The sequence below is a fragment of the Thrips palmi genome, unplaced genomic scaffold, assembly GCF_012932325.1.
Source record: "Thrips palmi isolate BJ-2018 unplaced genomic scaffold, TpBJ-2018v1 HiC_scaffold_2, whole genome shotgun sequence".
NCBI lineage: Eukaryota > Metazoa > Arthropoda > Insecta > Thysanoptera > Thripidae > Thrips > Thrips palmi.
The window spans coordinates 8154140-8172620 of NW_023144629.1; the positions used below are offsets into that span (position 1 = coordinate 8154140).

Below are 18481 nucleotides of genomic sequence, written 5' to 3' on the forward strand. Positions count from 1 at the left end.
AACTAAATCAATAAACGGCCGGCCGGAGAGATAGCGAGCTGGGCGCCTCTATAGGTACTGGACCGGATCCGAACGGATTTACACTGGTGTGCCGTGCCCCCCTCCCCCCCCTCCGCCAACGGGTTGTCGCCTCCGCGGTCGTAGCCCCTTCGGTTCCCACGCCGCGTTAAATCGAACGCGCAGAATTGAGCGGAATAGTTTGCGTTTGCTTTGAGGCTCTCTTGTTTGGAGGGACGACATGGGACGGATCCCGTCTATCTCCTCTCTTTTCTGTCTGTCTGTCTGTCTGTCTGTCCGTCTGTCTGTCCGTCTGCCTGCCAGCCTGTCTGTCCGACCCTCTCCGGCCCCCCGTCTTGGGCCATTTCGCCGCCCACAATGCCGCCCCCCCGCTGTCCCCCCTGCAAGCCCCGCCGGTCCCCGCAAGGCCCCGACCAGTGCTTACGTCTGTAACCTCCCTGGACCGTGTCTTGCCACACATGAGTGGGCGTCCCGGGGGGGAGACCATGAGTCAGGTTCAAACAACGGGGGACAACAAATTCCTCGTAGCCTTTTTTTTTCCCGCGGTCGCTTTCTCGGATTTATATTTTGCACTGTACCGCCCGTCTTTGAGTAAGAACCAAAGCCCCGAAAAATATGCTGTTCTCTTTTGAGATCTTGAACGGAGAGCTCTTCCTCGCCCTTCTGCCCTTGCGAGTTTTCGGCGTCCTTGCTGCTCTCGACGCTCTTCTGGGTGAGCCGCGCGGCGCCGAGGAGTTTGCCGACGCGTCGCACCGGCTGATCAAATCGCCGAAGAGGCTCAAAATGCACACTCCTTCCAGGCGGCTCGATCACCCTGCGCGCCGCGCCGTGCCGCCGTGCCGTCGAGACTGCTGGAGTCGAGGAGACACTGCTTGCCCTAGGCTGCCCGTGCTGCGAGATTGACTTCTTCGCGACCAGGGGGAAATGACTCCAGCCATAAATTTGTGCACCAAAGTTCACCATAAAGTAGAAATTCAGTACAATTTAGTAAGATTCATCGATATTCTTCTGATTTTGTCGCGACTAGGGGAAGCAACTCCAGCCAGATTTCAAGCTTCAAAATTCCCCCAAAATTGAAATTTGCACAAATTTTGTTTTTAAAATTCATCTTCCCCTTTTTTTTCAAAATTACATTTTTTGTTGGGTTGCCCAAAATTCATCGAAATTCAACCTTTCTTTGGGGATTTGAACCCGGGGATTTCAATTTTTTAATTTCTCCTTTTTGTTTGGGTTTTTAGACCCGGGGGGCCCCTGAGACGGGCTAACTTTTCGTTTGGGGGGTTTGCTGAGACTGCTTTCGTTTGGGAGTTTGCTGAGACTGCTTTCGTTTGGGAGTTTGCTGAGACTGCTTTCGTTTGGGAGTTTGCTGAGACTGCTTTCGTTTGGGAGTTTGCTGAGACTGCTTTCGTTCCTCTGGCCGAGACTGCCGAGATGGCGCCACGCCACTGCCGTCCCCCAAAAGAGACACTGCGGCGGCCGCGGCGGCCTCCCCCCGGGACGCCTTACAAAAGCGGGGCGCCGAGGCTGGCGGCTCCGCACCCGACTCCGGCCGGCGTGCCACGGCGTGCCACGGCCTGCCTTGCAGTGTGGGCGGCACGCCGGCACGCCCCGCCTTCGTTATCCGCGGTCACGTTACCGAGATATTGATTAACCGCAACGGCCAATTTCGGTTCGGCGTCGCGACGCCCGGGACGCTTGTTACCACGATGACGACGCACTCGACGAGCAAAGCGGGGACGCGGCGCCGCGAGGCCGCGCCAGGTTTGATGTGTGAGGTGTGGAGGTGTGAGGATGTGTGAGGTGTAAAGAACGGGATTTAATGACGGGGCGACCGAGCCCCGCCACCAACCACGCCGCCGGTGACATCATTTCTCCCCGAAAGGACGTCTTTTTGTCATTTTCCACTGTAGAGCTGTCTCAGGCTTCGAATTTTTCTTTCACTTTTCTGAAAAAAAAAAAGTCTATGGAAACTTTTGACTTTTGAAGCTTTTGTGCTTGGAGGCACGTGTTTTTAGGCACTTGGTGTGCACAGTGGGCCAGAAGACGAGTGGAGGCGCTTTTTAGCTTCAGAGTCGCTTAATGAGCCTCGAATCGAACGTGTGACCCCACCAACGGATTGCTCTCCGAACGAGGAATCCATTGGTGGGGTCACACGTTCGGTTTTCGAGTCCTGTTTAGCGACTCTGGAGTTCAAAACACGTCTAGAGTTTTTGCCGCCTCCGCCGGTCTTGGTGCGAGGGCATGCCGACTGCTGAACACGGCGGATACTTTGAGAGCGTCTGGCTGGAAAAGCTGAAACCGCGCGGCTATGGCGATAAAGGGGCGCAGTAAAGGCCGCCCCAGCCAGGCTGGAGCCGCCAGCCTGGAGCCTACAGCCTGGAGCCTACAGCCTGGAGCCTACAGCCTGGAGCCTACAGCCTGGAGCCTACAGCCTGGAGCCTACAGCCTATGGAGCCTACAGCCTGGAGCCTACAGCCCGTCGCTCCGTCGCACCCCACGCGTGCGAGAGAGACAGAGACGAGACACGCGCGCTGCGCTTGCAGTTGGAAACGCACACGTGGAATAAAGGGGAGCAACCGCGGAGTAACGAGGGACGAGTGGAAAGGGAAGGGAAGTTAAAAGAGTGGAAGCGGGATTACGGAGCCCGGATTGCACGTCGCTTTGAAGGCGCATCAACAGGAAGGCGAATTCGGAGGGGTAACGCGTGCCCATCAAAACTAGCCCCCCCCTCCCCCTTTGGCATTCCGTTCGGCCGGCCGGTGGATTGCCCGCTGCTTGCCCGGTGCTCGGCCGCTTGGCAATGCAGATGAGTCGGCTGGCCTCCTCCAGACGACCTGGCGTCCTGGGGGAACACTCCGGGGGGAGCACTCCAAGGGGCGTGTCCAGCGCTCCGGCGCGGCGAGCCAGCAAGCCGGCAGCAAGCCCGGCAAGCAGGGCCAGAGCCAGCGGCTGCGAGCCACAAAGCCCCGGGGCTTGGGCCTGCCGCTCGAACCGTCGCCACCGGGCTGCCCTACCTTACGGCCTGTCGTGGTTTGACTCGGCCCGGCTGGCTTACACGTTGCCACGGACTGCGGGCGGGGACAGCTCTGCGCCGTGGTTTCACTCGCAGCGTGCATTCGCCGACGACAGAGTCAATGGAGTCTGCCTCGCACACCTCAACCCTCAGTGCACACACGCCCTGTCACCGGCCGGCAGCCTCTTCACGTGGGGCCCCCCCCCCCCTCTCTCCCCTGGCTCGCTGGCCGTCGAGCCGGCCGACTTGCTGTCCAGTGCTCTGCTAATGGCGGCCCCCAACACGTGCCCGGCCGGCCTGGACGGCCCCAATTTAATTTAATAACCATGCTCAAGGAGGTTCCAAGGCTGCGGAGCGCTGCTTGCGGGCCAAAGGCCCCGTCCCCTCCCCTCCCCTCCCCTCCCCTCCCCTCCCCTCCGGGTTCCCTTTTTGCCTGCGCTGATGAGGACCGCCCTTCCGAAGCCTCCAATAAGCAGACCGGGCGACAATTACTGGCGGCGCCCTGGCCGTCCTGGAGGTGTCCGGGAGGCGTCCACCGAGGAGGCGGCCTGCCTGCAGACTGATTCCGAGAGTCGTCGCTCTGTCTCTCTCGCACCCATACGGGACGCCCCATGCGTGCGAGAGAGACAGGGCGATGACTCTCGGAATCGGTGTGCTGGCGTCCTGCCTGGCGCCCTGCCGGGACAAGGTGGCTCCTGGAGGGCCCTCCGCTCCGCCCCCTCTGCACCGCGACGCGGCGCACTGCTTTGCTGGAGGGCGATGCCGCCGCCAGAGGAAGGCACTGACTTGCGGCGGGTGTATCCAACTGATCCAACGCAAGACCGAGTGGGGGTGGCCGAAATCCCGGGACGCGTTTTGAGCTCCAGAGTCGCTAAATGGGACTCGAACGGAGTGACCCCACCAATGGATTGCTCTCCGAACGAGGAATTCATTGGCGGGTCACACGGTCGGTTCGAGTCTTGTTAAGGGACTCTGGAGCTCAAAACGCGTCTAGAGTTTTGGCCGCGCCGGCGCCGAACTTCTGGCCTACTGTGCCACGTGGCTCTTAAGGTGTTTTTTTGTGTATTTTTTTCTAAAGACGCCATTTGGAATAGGGGGTGATGATTGAGGAAGTGCGAACGGCAGGCGTAACCAGGCCTGGGAAATAATTGTATTCCCGCGCCGCGTTCCCGTCAAAAGAGAAGCAAGAAACAGGCCCAGATTGGCTGCTACGGCCTGGAGCGTCGTGGTCGTGAGCGTCGCCCGTGGTGGTGGTGGAGGTGATGGTGGTGATGGGGGCGGCGGTGGTAGTGGTGGTGTGGGGGGGGGGGCGGTGGTGGTGGTGGTGGTGGGGGGGGGGGTGGTGGTGGTGATGGGGGGGGGGTTGGGGTTTGGGGGGTGTGGTGGTGGTGGTGGTGACGGACAAGTGAGCTGTCGCGCCTGTGGCACGAGGCCCTGCGGCTGGCAGGGTGGGGGGCACGTCGTTCGAGTGGCCGTTATGTTGACCAAGTGAGGCTTTGGCTCCAGACAAGGAGCCCTTGACGAATGGCGGTCAAGTCACCCGGCAAAGGGGGCTCCGGGGCCGTGCGCCGTGCTGTGCGGTGGCGGGTGCAGTGGTGGGCTGCTCACTGCGAGTGGAAAGGCAAAGGCACTCTCAGCGAAGGCCTCAATTAAAATTGTGTAGATCCAGTGATTAGGGGTCGCAGCCCGGAAAACGCGGTTCGAACCACCGCTGCACCGAAGACTTTCCTGGATCCAGGGACATCGCCGCGCCGCCCCCGCGGAGGCCCCGCTGCACCTGAAGGGGGCCTTGGCCTGGCCTGGCCGGGGACGGCGGTGCCCCTTTGTTTCTGGCCCCTCCTAAAGCGAATTCATCTTGTCAAGCCGAAAACAAAAAAGGACGGCGGTGGCTTCGGCGGCTGAAGCGGCAGCCTCGGCCCCTCGCGAGTGGCCCGGCCCGGCGCCCCGGCCTCTCCAAAAGGCGCGTAAGATGAATAAAATTGAATAAAACAAATGAAGCGGGCCAAAACGCCGGGCGACGGTTGCAGAAAGAAAAGAGGAGGGCTGGGCTGTCCCGCCGGGGAGGCCGTAAAACCTGTGAAACCCGCGCGGCCGTGTTGTGGTTGGCGCGACCCCCGCCTCGCTCTGCTTCGCTCTGCTTCGCTCGCGCCGCGCCGAGTCAAAATTCAGCCGCCGGACCGCCAAAGCAGCCAAAGCGATGGCCGCGCTGCGCCACTGGAAACGGCCGCGTGGGGAGTCCCGGCCGGTGGCGGCACAGTGGGGGATGAAAATCATCTGTGTCTGTCTGGTCGCAAACGCCCCACAGGGAAAGATTAGAAGGAAGGCGGCGGCGGCAGAGCGGCGGAAAGCACGGCGCTGTTTTAGTTTACCTCCGCCTGTGCAGCGAGCCGGAGGACCGGTGGAGGCGGTCAAAACCCCGGACGCGTTTTGAGCTCCAGCGTCGCTAAATGGGACTCGAACCGAACGTGTGACCCCACCAATGGATTGCTCTCCGAACGAGGAATCCATTGGTGGGTCACACGTCCGGTTCGAGTCCTGTTTATAGCGACTCTGGAGCTCAAAACGCGTCTAGAGTTTTGGCCGCCTCCGCCGGTCTTCTGGACCACTGTGAGCTGTGCCCGGGTCCGCACCCTCCCAGCCTCTGTGTGACAATATCGTGGCTTGCAGACGGCCTACATCGCGGCGGGCGACGCCGTCGGATGCGAAACAGGGCGGAGGCTGGCAGTGCCGTGGCAGTGCCGTGGCATGGCAATGCTGGCCTCCATTCCATTCGTTTCCCTGCACTGCCTTGATTTACGCTCCCGGATGATAACAGCCCTGGCCGTGCCGAGCCGGGGCCGAGCCGAGCCGAGCCGAGCCGAGCCGAGCCGAGCCGAGCCGCACCCCAGGATAAGCGCAGGACTGATGGCGCCGCTAATTTACTTGACTGTCGTCGAGGCCTCGGTCGGCCGGCCGCTCGGACCGCGGGGATGGACCTGGAGCCGCAGCCGTCAGAGATAGTATGGCAGCGGAGAGAAAAAAAAGAAGAAACAAAGAAACAAAAACAAGAGGGAAAAATGGCGAGACGGGAAGGGAAAGAGCGACGGGGAGCCATTTTTTAGGTTTTGATCGGTCGGCGGCCGGCCGCGGCGATACATACAGGGAAAACTAAACAAATTGACGCGCCGGGCCGCGCCGGGGGCAAGCCGAGCAAGAAGATGGAAGAGCGAGGGGGGAAACTAGCGCAGACAAATATCCAGATAGAGAGGGGATGAAAAAGCAGAAAATGAGAGAGGGGCCCCTAAGTGCAGCCCAAAGCGGCATAAGCGTGGTGTGTGTGTGTGTGTGTGTGTGTGTGTGTGTGTGTGTGTGTGTGTGTGTGTGTGTGGTTGGTTGGCTACCGCTGATACTGCCTCCACCCCTGAAAGGGGCGGCCAGAGGCATGCCCCCCCTCCCCAGGGCTCGGTCGCTGCCAACTCTCTGGGCGGGGGCAAAAAAAAAATGTGGCGCCGAGGCGTCTCCTGCTGAGATATTCCATACCGTAACGCACGTTTGTCTGTCCAATCCCTCCTCGTCCGTCTGCCCGTCTGTCTGTCCATCCGTCCGTCCGTCCGTCCGACTGTCAGTCTTTCCGTCAGCGCGTCAGCGCGTTCTGCTACTCTCGCCCCCGAGAGGGAGAGAGGGAGAGAGAGGGAGAGAGAGAGAGAGAGAGAGAGAGAGAGATACACAGAGAGAGAGAGACACACAGAGAGAGAGAGAGAGAGAGAGAGAGAGAGACGAAAAAAAGAGTCTTAATGCAATGATACACGCGCAGTGGCGTGTCTCACACCCAGGCGCAGCAGACTACTCCACAATCCTTACACACACACACACACACACACACACACACACACACACACACACACACACACACACGATACGATACACGCACTTGCCTCCAAAAAACAATCATCACGCAGGCTTAATAGAAAATACCGCAGCAACCGTACAAGAAGCACAGCGAGAGCACCGAGAATGTCGGCCCCCGAAGAAAAGCAATCCGCTTCGTCGTCAGGGAAAAAAGCAATGCATCGTCTGCTGAAAAAAAAAACTGGCGCTATTATCGCTCTAGTTCCTCCCTTGGAGCTGGCGAAGTACTAGAGGCTGGAGGGCAGCAACCGCAGCGTGGCCGCGTCGCCCTGTCGCGGCTGTCGACTTGGAGACACGCGGCGGACGCTGGGGAAGTCCCGGACTCGCTCAAGACGCGGAGTCCACGGTCTCGGTCGGACGCTGGGACGGCGTGAGTGCGAGAGAGACGGAGCCGAGCGGTCCAACGCCTCGTCTAGGGCCGTCTAGGAGGGGGCTCCTAGCAGTGTAGGGGCGTGTTCATTTCGCGGGGTCGGCGGCGGCGTGGCGCGTGCGCCGGAACCCCTTTGGCGCGCAACTTGCCAGACCGGATGCCAGGGCGGCGGTGCTTTCATTTCCGCTTTTCGCCTTTCGCCGGGAAATTCCGGGAAATTCCGGGAATCGACGCGACCAATCAGTCAGGCTGCCTAATCAGCATAGACAGCGAGGCACTTTCACAAAAAAGGGAAAAAAAAACAACACACGCTCAAAACCTTACGATGTATTTTGAGCATGTATAGTACAAACTAATTTACTTTGTTATACGAACGAAGAAATGGGTCGTAAATTTCGATGTATTTTCTTTGTAAGCTTATGCATGCTCAAAATACTTTGTTAGAACAAGCTTCTTCTCTAAGGCCTAAAATAGTTTGTAAGGTTCTCTCCAAGGCTGGTTTTCTCCAGCCAAATTTGTACACCAAAATTCATCAAACTTGTAAAATTCACTAAAATTCATTAAAATTCATCGAATGTCGATGGAAATTCGTCGAAATTCGACTGAATTTCATCAATTTTTGTGGAAAATTCATCGAATTTCGACTGAAGTTCATCGAAATTCGACTGAAATTCATTAGACTTGTACACCGAAATTCGTGGTTTTTCCCTTGGTTTTTTTTTGGCTGAGCGTTAGCGAAGCCCTTGCCGTGTTTGGGGGCGCCGAAAGGCGGCTGGTCGTGCGTCTGTCCTCCGGGCGGCCGGGGGGAAGGGGCTGGGGGTGGGGGGAGGGGGGTCGTCATGAGGCTAACATTTTAGGTTTCACTGCGCCTAAACCGCTGGACCGATTGAGTTCAAATTTTGTGGGTAGTTACCTGTTAGGGAGGACTTCACTTTGCAGGTGTTAAATTTGACCCCCACCCCCTTTAACGCCCCCACCCCCCTAAAAACGTTGTTGACCATTTTATGCTTCTGTACGAGCCACATGAGGTGCTGTGCGAAAAACAATCGTTTCGGTGGCTGGGGGCAGCCTCCAAGAACAACCCCTCCAAATTTCAGCCCGATACTACAAATAGTTTTTGTCTGAGAGACTTAAATGTGATAGGACGTGATGCCAGCAGTTTGGCGTTTTGTCTGTCTGTCTGTCTGTGAGTCTGTTTGTACTCACCAACGATTCTCAGCAACTACAGGGGCTATAGTTCCAACGTTTCGTATTTAACGTCGTCTTAGTTCCCCCCAACACGAGTTTGTTTCAAATCGTTGTTTAGTATCGTTTGAAATATTCAAAACATCGTTTTGAACTCGGTTATTAGCGTTGTTAGGTTGGTAGCAGTGTGTGGCTGACCAATTTCTCATACCTGCTGCCGCGCTTGCAAGCGTCTGCAAGACGGGACGGCACTTCTGCAAATAAAACAAACTGAAGAGCAAAAGGGCTCTCAAATAGGTTCTGAGTTAGTTTTTCAACGTTCTAGAATGATTAAAACCCTTCCGGAGTGTCAACAGAGGAAAATACGAAAAATGAATGTGAGAATGGATTGCGTGTTTCGTACCCCTCTCCCCCCTTCCCCGTCACAGGGGAATCTGCCTTCAGGTCAGTGCACTGTGAGTGTAGTTGTGGATTCTAACTAGAATGTTTTCTTTGCCTTTGTGTGCATCTACTGATTTTATTCTCTCTGATACTATCCTTATTTTTAAATTTCATAGTAAATCAAATCAGGTAAATGCATGAATAACTTCTGTTGAAATTAGAAGACATGTTAAATGTCTTGGTTTGACTCGGGAAATGACATTCTATTGCAATGCTTCAAGCTAACATAAATATTCTAGTTCTAACATCTATTGACAAAAAGAATCCATATATAGATGTATTTAGCGCAATAAATAATCCATCTATTTAGTGCTAGCAAATTTTGAATTGGTATTGGGTGCAATGAGACGATTCAGGTTTTGGGCATTAGGTGACTTGGTAATCTGATTTAATGAGACGATTCCTCCCACTTCACCAAAATTTGTGTCCGACAACTGGAACTAAGTATTGGTAATGGTTTAAAAGCTGGCTCTCTGAGCGTAAGCCCAATGCCCAATGTTAATACCATACTGTCATCTTTTACTCCAAAGATAAAATATCACGAGACATGAACAAGATAAATTATGTTGGCGTATTGAGCAACAAGTGGCCTCTGCATTGCACTTCATGAGACGATTCACTGAATTTGACAAAGTCCCCGTCGAATGCTTCAGATCAGCCTGCCCAAAACTGAGTCACTTCATATAAACTATGATTACATATTCCAGTCATTATTATTCAATTCACTTGTTTGAAATGAAAGAATGACAAAGGGCTTCTCAAATATAACTAATAAATTTGTGAATTCATTAGTTTGAAGAAAAAGATACATCGAATAGTGACTCAAGCAGACAAGAAGTCAATTAAGCGATTCAATGCTGGCAATGGAATGTTACTCGACTGAAGGAATCGCATTGGTGTGGCATTAGGGAATTGGTGACGACAAAGGGTGATCCATGAAGACCAACCCAGACCCGTACATTACCCATAATTAACCAGTTTTATATCAATACGTTTCAATTTAATCTATTATTGATTCTTGCAGTTTTTGGGGATGCTGATCATGAAAACCACTTCCATTTCTACTCCAGACTTGTATTTTCACCCCAAATTAGGTCATTTTGGGCCAAAATTTTCAAATCGAGATTTATATTGATTCCTGCAGTTTTTGGTGTGCTAAACTCAAAAATGGCCTCCAAAGTTTTCCCAGACTCACGCTTTACCTAATTTTGACCAAATTTGGACCAAAATTTTTGAATTGAGTTTGATGTTGATTCCAACAGTTTTTTGTGTTCTGATAACGAAAATCACCCCCATTTCGACTCCAGACTTGTATTTTCATCCCAAATTAGGTCGTTTTGGACCAAAATTTTCAAATCGAGTTTTATATTGTTTCCTGCAGTTTTTGGTGTGCTGAACTCAAAAATCACCTCCAAATTTTTCCCAGACTCACGCATTACCGAATTTTGATCAATTTTGGACCAAAATTTCGGAATCGAGTTTGACGTTGATCCCAACATTTTTTTGTGTGCTGATAACGAAAATCACTTCCAGTTATACCTCAGACCTACATTCCACTCAATATGAGCCCACAAACTGCGCATTTCGTCTACTTAAGCAAAGTCCGAAGTGCACAAACTCGCATCGCTCAGCCACACTACGCGCCCACACTAAACGGCGCGTACCCCTAGTTTTAGTGCGGAAAAACGGCACGAGATTCCGCGTGCCTTTTGCAGCGAGAGAGAGAGAGAGAGAGAGAGAGAGAGAGAGAGAGAGAGAGAGAGAGAGAGAGAGAGACGCGCACCCAGCCAGACACACGTGCGTGCTGCTCACGCTGCGCGCGGCGCGTCGAAAGCGAACGAGGCGTCTGGCGGAGCGCCTTTTTCTTCCTTTCTGGGGCCTAAGTGCGCGCGGCGACGCCTGCCTGATGATGCGCCGCCATTAAGGCCTGCCTGCCTGCCTGCCTGCCTGCCTGGGGTGAGGAAGAAAAAGATGATGTTTGGCCGGGACTGAGTTGTGCGTGAGGGTGACGTGGCTCACGACACCGCAGCAAGGCTCATTCCGCGCGAGTTTCGTCTCTCTCCCTCCCTCTCGCACTGCTGCCGGAGGGTTCCCCTGGGGTGCGAGAGAGACAGGGAATGCAGGGAGGCACGGGTTGGATGCCAGCGTTGCCAGCCAGCCGCACTCCGCACCTTCAACCCCCGGCTTGCCCTACCTCACCCCTGTGCGAACGACTCCCAGGGCGGCAGGGGCTTCCCCGTCCAGGCTAGTGCCAACACCGCCCCGCCCCGCCCGCCCCGCCCCGCCCCGCCCCGCCCCGCCCCGCCCCGCCCCGCGACCGCTCTAGCCATCAGGAGCAAGGATCAAGCCGCAGCGCGATTTCGGTCCCCCTCGTCCGTCCGTGCTGCCACACTGCGAGGCTTTGACACCGTCGGTCCGTCCACAGTGTCGCGGCGCGTGAGGGGTGTCACAACGACGCGGCTCGCCACGGCCCGGCCGCCCCACCGCCCGGCGACCCGACCGACCGAAAAATGGAAATGAAGACAATGATTGCCCGCTAACGCAATTGCAAGTTGGAGGCGGCAGCGCTCATTTTCAATCCCGAGTCGAAACCCCGTCCCTGCCCCGCGTGGCCCGCTCGAGCCGTGAGGGATGGGGGTAGTAAGCGTTGTACTGTGGGGTAGCGCGGCCAGGTGATGCTGAGAGGCAGGCGGCTGGACGGCCGGGGTAGTGGCGAAGGGAAAGCGCGGCGTTTTGAGCTCCAGAGTCGCTAAATGGGACTCGAACCGAACGTGTGATCCCACCAATGGATTGCTCTCCGAACGAGGAATCCATTGGTGGGGTCACACGTCCGGTTCGAGTCCCATTTAGCGACTCTGGAGCTCAAATCGCGTCTGGGGTTTCTGCCGCCTCCGCCGGTCTTTTGGCCCACTGTGTGACGGTGGGGTGGCAGGGACCACTGCGTCGGACCGGGAAATACTTGCAGGAAGTTGGGTCATTTTCGGCGATATTCCCAGTGTGCCAGCTTAATCCCGCGCACGTGACGTGACGGCGCGGCGAAGCGGCGCTCCAAACTATGCGAAGTTTCCCGCCGACCGGGCGCGGAGTGGATACAGGCTTCACCAAGTCATCGTTACTTCGCCATTTCGGCATCGTTTTTCACCGGCGAGCCGCGGCCCTGGCGGTCCGGCGGGACTCTCTTGGGCTCCCTTACCCCAGTCAGGCCCTCCCGGGACAGTGGGCCAGAAGGCCGGCGCAGGCGGCCAAAATTCTAGACGCGTTTTGAGCTCCAGAGTCGCTAAACGGGACTCGAGACGAACGTGTGACCCCATCAATTGATTGCTCTTCGAACGAGGAATCCATTGGTGGGGTCACATGTTCGGTTCGAGTCCCGTTTAGCGACTCTGGAGCTCAAAACGCGTCTAGAGTTTCGTCCGCCTCCACCGGTCTTCTGGCCCACTGTGCCGGGGGGACTGGCCGCGCGGTCCGTCCGCTGCACGCCCGACCCTTCCGCTTGGCGCACTTGGCCGCTTAGTTGTGGATGAGGCTTGCGTCCGACTGTCCGACTCGTGCGTGACCACATCCTGGCGTGACCTCTGGACGGGCCTCTGGACGGGGCCTCTGGACGGGGCGGTCGGCTCGGACAACTTGCAGGACACCGCAAGCCGCCCCCACCCCCACCCCCACCCCCACCCCCTCGCCCCGCCTCCCTGCCCACCTTGGCTGGGCCGGGCCGGGCCGGCCGTGGGCCACCGAAGCTGTCCCTCGCTGCCCACCAAGTTAAGGGCCGTGATGGGGCGCCGGCGAGCGCCAGTGTGCCAGTGTCTCCGGCAGTTAGCCCTCGACACTTTTTGCCAATGTTGTGTGGCCCTTGCCTGCCCTTGTCCTCCCCTCCCTGCCCTCTATCCGCCTTCAACGCCCTTACTTTCAACTGCTGTTCAGCCACTTTCAGATCTTTCCTTAATTTCCCGCCATTTTTCCGCGCGTCCTGCTGTCCTGACCCTTGTCGCCGTCCCTGCCCTCTCCGCGCCCTGCGCCTTTGACGGGGCACTACACTTGTGTGGGGTTGACACGGCCGAGGGGGCATTGTCCGCCAAACTTACAGCTGCAAGGGCTTTGGTGTGTGCTTAACGTTGAGTGTACGAAGAAAAGAAGAGAGAGAGAGAAAAAAGAAGCTCGTCCAGCAATACGTCCTCATCAGAATGGAGAGAGAAAAAAGTGGCGGGGAAATGGGCTGGGTTCGTTCCGCGACCCCACCATGCCTCTGTCAGCCCAATAAAAGCAATCCGGTGAGCCTCGGAGCGCGCCACCATCTCCACGCCACTGCAAGCGACGGAGAAATTTTTAGTTGCGCCTGTAAACGTGATTCACTGTGATTTATTTTCGATTCTGACACAATCTTTTATAATAATGTCCTCTTCTATCGTCGTCCCCCCGCCGCTCCCCCGCGCCGCCGCCCGCAACTTGTATTTTATTGCATTATACAGGCCACAAGTTTTACTGTGCGATCAACAGGGAGGGTTGTATGTTAATTTATGTGTTTGATCGGCCCCCCCACCCCCCACCCTTGCCAACCCCGCCGGTACCGGCGCGGCGTGCCAAGTCTGCGCGGGGGCGGGGGAAAGTTGAAATTCGTCCAGAAAGTTACCAACATTCAGTACGAAAATGCGGGCGTGGCGACGCGCGCGGCTGGCCTACTGAAAGGGACGAAGGGAACGCCCCGCCCCGCCCCGCCCCGCCCCGCCCCGCCACGCCCCGCCCCGCCCCGCGACACGTGCCCGTCGCGCGCCAACCTGTACAGTGGCCACGACGGGCGGCGGCAACCAGAACTTGGCCATAAGTTAGCGCGTCCAATACGTTGTCGTTAACGCATTTGGAGAAAAGTGAGGAGGAAAAAAAAAGTTGGTGCTCAAGTAGAGCGGAGATTTATCGAGCCATGAAAGTCGGGCGAGGCTATGCACGACCTGGACCAGGCAGGCAGGCAGGCAGGCAGCGCGACAGGTGGCGTGCCAGCATTACCCGCCCGAAGAAAACGGACGGCCGGTTTATTGGCCAACCTGCCTTTGGCCTGCCGTTGGCCTGCCTGCGCACATGTTGCTCCTCTCTCTCTATTGACGTTTGCTCCCCGATACACTGCTTCACCGCAAGAGTATGCATAAAAAAAACGAAGAAAACCTTTGGGGCGATACACGAATTACCCAGTGCTGCTGGAGGGGGTTCATTGGCGGGCCGCGGGCCGCACCATCCCCCGCGATGCTCCTCCGACTAGACGGGGCACAGTGGGCCAGAAGACCGGCGGAGGCGGCCGAAACCCCGGACGCGTTTTGAGCTCCAGAGTCGCCAAACAGGACTCGAACCGAACGTGTGATGGATTGCTCTTCCGAAGAGGAATCCATTGGTGGGGTCACACGTTCGCTTCGAGTCCTGTTTAGCGACGCTGGAGCTCAAAACGTGTCTGGAGTTCCGGCCGCCTCCACCGGCCTTCTGGCCCACTGTGCGGGCTTGGCCGCGGGGCCCGCGAGGCGACCGCATACAAGCCTCTCCGCCGTAATAAATTGAATATCGGACAAGCCGAGGAGAGTGCATCCGCGGTAATAGCAATTTCACAGTGTAGGGCACGCCCTGGGCACGGCCTGATATGAGCAGCACACTGGCATGTCGAAAAACACGCACGACCAAAGAAAAAAGCCGGATAGACCCGTCCGCCAGTTGTTTTAAAAAAATACCGCATTGAACGATCCGGCCAGCGAACTGCCAACACTTTAAACGAGCCGCCAAAAAGGGCCCTTGTTTGACAGAGTGCACAGTGTAGACACATCTCACATGCAGAAAAAAGAGCCCTGGCAAACGGGAGGAAAGGGATTGGGAAAGGTTGGCCGGCTTGGCTGTTTGCGATAAGCCAGCCCCGGGTTAAGCTACTCACTTACCTATTCTGATGACGGGGGGCAGTGCGGCCTGCGCCAGCGGGAGAACCAGCACCAGGGCACACAGCCAGCCCCCAGGGGGGCCCCGCCGGCCCGCCCGGCCCGCCCGGGACGCCCCCAAGGACACCCCCTGGGGAGGCCTTCGCCCGGGCATCCCCAAGACTATAGGCAGCAGCTCATCCTGTGGCAACAGAGGTTACGTGTCAGTCAACACATACACTGAACACACACACACACTCAAACACGCACACAATGTCACGCACTGCTCATTATTGGGTCCGCGGCCAAGACTATAAAATATGTTATAAAAAGGGTGGTCGCTGCAGTGCGACGGAGATGGTGGGCTCGGCGCCTTAGGGCCCTTAGGGCTCGTGTCTCCAACAGCGCTCAGGCCGCCTGAAGGGCTCAACTCCTGGCGACGAAATCTCCGCGTCCCTTTCAGACCATTAAGTTTCGCCCCCCATCCATCTTAATTAAAATGGTAGATTAACACTCAAATGCAGCCGCCCCCCACACTCAAATGTGTGATCTTGTCGCTAGCGATGCTCGCCGAGATCCGGAGAACTCCAATGTTACAGGAAGATACATAAGTTCGCGACGACCGTTGACAAGAGCGCACTTTTCCCTTTATATGCAGGTGGAGATCTTTCGTCACTAAACTGAGCCACTGTTCCCACTCTAGAAACTGAAGAGAGTGCATGGCATGCTCCTCCTAGGAGTCAACCACAAAGCACACTCTTCCCAAGAGCATGCTTGCAAGCACACTCTTCCCAAGAGCATGCTTGCAAGCACACTCTTCCCAGGAGCATGCTTTCAAGCACTCTCCTTGCTTGCAAGCATGCTCCCAGGAAGAGCGTGCTTGTCAAGCATGCTCCTGGGAAGAGTGTGCTTGCCAAGCATGCTCCTGGGAAGAGTGTGCTTGCAAGCATGCTCTTGGCAAGAGTGTGCTTTGTGGTTGACTCCTAGGAGGAGCATGCCATGCACTCTCTTCAGTTTCTAGAGCACCGACGCATTTTGTGTATTGCGAGGAACTCCTCTTGAAATGGCCACGACGACGCGCAACGCTTCTGCTGCGCTGGCCAGCGGCGGCGGTCCGTAGGCGGGCCTCTCTAGACTCTATCGCCATCTCTCTATCTCTTTCTTTATCTCTGTCTCTATTTCCGGGCAGCCTAGTGAACCTGAGCCCGCCTGATCCGTGGCCCCATATCTCATGCCCGTAGCTCGCTAGCGACCGTCCGCTCCGCCACAGCATCAGAAAGCAGTAGTTAACCCCCCTCCCCCTCCCCGGCCTGATCCCCTCGCCGGGTAGGGGAGCCAGCGCACAGTGGGCCAGAAGACCAGTGGAGGCGGCCAAAACTCTAGACGCGTTTTCAGCTCCAGAGTCGCTAAATGGGTCTCGAACCGAACGTGTGACCCCACCAATGGATTCCTCGTTCGGAGAGCAATCCATTGGTGGGGTCATACGTTCGGTTCGAGTCCCATTTAGCGACTCTGGAGCTCAAAACGGGTCTAGAGTTTTGTCCGCCTCCACCGGTCTTCTGGCCCACTGTGCAGCGGAGCCAGCCCGGGGCCGCATTTGTTCTGGCGTAGCACAGCGGCGATGTTAGTTTGTTGAAGAAATAGGCGCGGAGCGCAGCGCAGCCCCGGCTCGCTCGCTCCGGGCGAAATGTCTGAGGACGGGGACACCACTGAGCTGGCGCAGAAGAGAGGGGAAGAACTAGCCAAACTGCATTGGTCGCTTCGCAGTCGACATTCTGACGGTTCTCGATCGAGCCCTACGCCCGGGCAGAGGGCGGCGACCCCGCCGCACAGTGGGGCGGAAGACCGGCGCAGGCGGTCAAAACCCCGGACGCGTTTTGAGCTCCAGAGTCGCTAAATGGGACTCGAACCGAACGTGTGACCCCACCAATGGATTGCCCTTCGAACGAGGAGTCCATTGGTGGGGTCACACTTGCGGCTCTAGTCCTATTTAGCGACTCTGGAGCTCAAAACGCGTCTTGAGTTTTGGCCGCCTCCACACAGTAAAAAAAGATTCGCTGTTTTGGTGGTCGTTCTATATCCAATCTCACCGAAACGGGTACCCCCACAAACCCGGCGACGGTCTGTCACCAAAACGGTGACCTGCGTCACCAGGTGGTGTTCCGCCAGAGAGGTTAGGATGACCACAACAACTGTTTTTGAGCTGTTTGTGCGTATTTGTGCGTGCCCGCCGGCAACGTTACGCTTTGATGAGTCACGCGAATGATTACTGACAGCCCCTGACTTGTTTTGTGTCCTATTTCACATTAATACGACGATTAAAAGTCGCTGGCGGGAGGGTGACTGCAGTGCCGTTCTGGTGAGGTGGCCGCTCCGGAACGGACCGAGCGCCACCGAAACTAGACCGAGCGTCGCCGAAACGAACAGAGGGCCGCCAGAACAGTTTGAGGGTGTTGCTGTTCTTGTAATATTCTCGTTTTGGCGCCCAGACGTCACCGAATCGGCGATTATTTTTTTACTGTGCACCGGTCTTCTGGCCCACTCCGAGGTACTTCTTGATTCCACACCGCGCCATCTCTAGAAACTGAAGAGAGTGCATGGCATGCTCCTCCTAGGAGTCAACCACAAAGCACACTCTTGCCAAGAGCATGCTTGCAAGCACACTCTTCCCAGGAGCATGCTTGGCAAGCACACTCTTCCCAGGAGCATGCTTGACAAGCACGCTCTTCCTGGGAGCATGCTTGCAAGCAAGGAGAGTGCTTGAAAGCATGCTCCTGGGAAGAGTGTGCTTGCAAGCATGCTCTTGGGAAGAGTGTGCTTGCAAGCATGCTCTTGGGAAGAGTGTGCTTTGTGGTTGACTCCTAGGAGGAGCATGCCATGCACTCTCTTCAGTTTCTAGAGATGCTGCAGCAGCTCGCCACTTCTTTTTCCAGTGGACCACGACAGAGGGAACAAATCACCATCTGCGTCGCGGACGTCCGGATAGAGTGTTCCAGTCGGACTCGGCTGGACCCCTCGTTACAACACGGCAGACAGATACTCGTGCCGGGTTTAGAGCGAATTGTTCGCAGCGATCGGCTTACACAGCGCAGCACCCCTAAAAAAACAACAAGTCTAGGAACAATGCGAGTCATTGAAACCTCGCTTCTGGCACACGCGAAAAACATAAGCCCGCTTCACGCTATCATGCCGACAGTTATTTCGATCGGGCAAATCCCAACGGGGTGCGGACAGGCTCTGTGCGATGCGTGTAGAGCCACCGCACAGTGGGCCAGAAGACCAGCGCAGCGGCCAAAACTCTAGATGCGTATTGAGCTCCAGAGTCGCTGAACAGGCCTCGAACCGAACTGTGACCCCACCAATGGGTTCCTCGTTCGGAGAGCAAACCATTGGTGGGGTCACACGTTCGGTTCGAGTCCCATTTAGCGACTCTGCACCTCAAAACGCGTTCGGGACTTTGACCGCCTGCGCCGGTCTTCTGGCCCACTGTGCGCCGTGCCGAACAAGCAGGGCAATAACGCGGCCTCGGCAATAATTATATTGCATGTCACCGAGGGCGTGAATTCGCTGGGTGTATTCCGGGAGGGGTTCCCCCACCCCCACCCCGAAGGCCTCGGCTAGCCTCGGCTGGCCTGGACCGAAGCAGAGGTTTATAATCCGGCGGCGTAATCGGCCACCACCCTG

General features: G+C 56.5%; 1 protein-coding gene across 1 annotated transcript in view; it reads right to left on the reverse strand.

Annotated features, from left to right (window-relative positions):
- The window catches only part of LOC117647473 (glutamate receptor ionotropic, kainate 2-like), a 96406-nt gene extending 81507 nt beyond the window's left edge, over positions 1-14899 (reverse strand). The window contains exon 1 of the mRNA XM_034389224.1: positions 14822-14899. The gene's annotated coding sequence lies outside the window, so the exon portion shown is untranslated. The remainder of the gene's footprint in view (positions 1-14821) is intronic.
- Positions 14900-18481: the final 3582 nt, after the last annotated feature.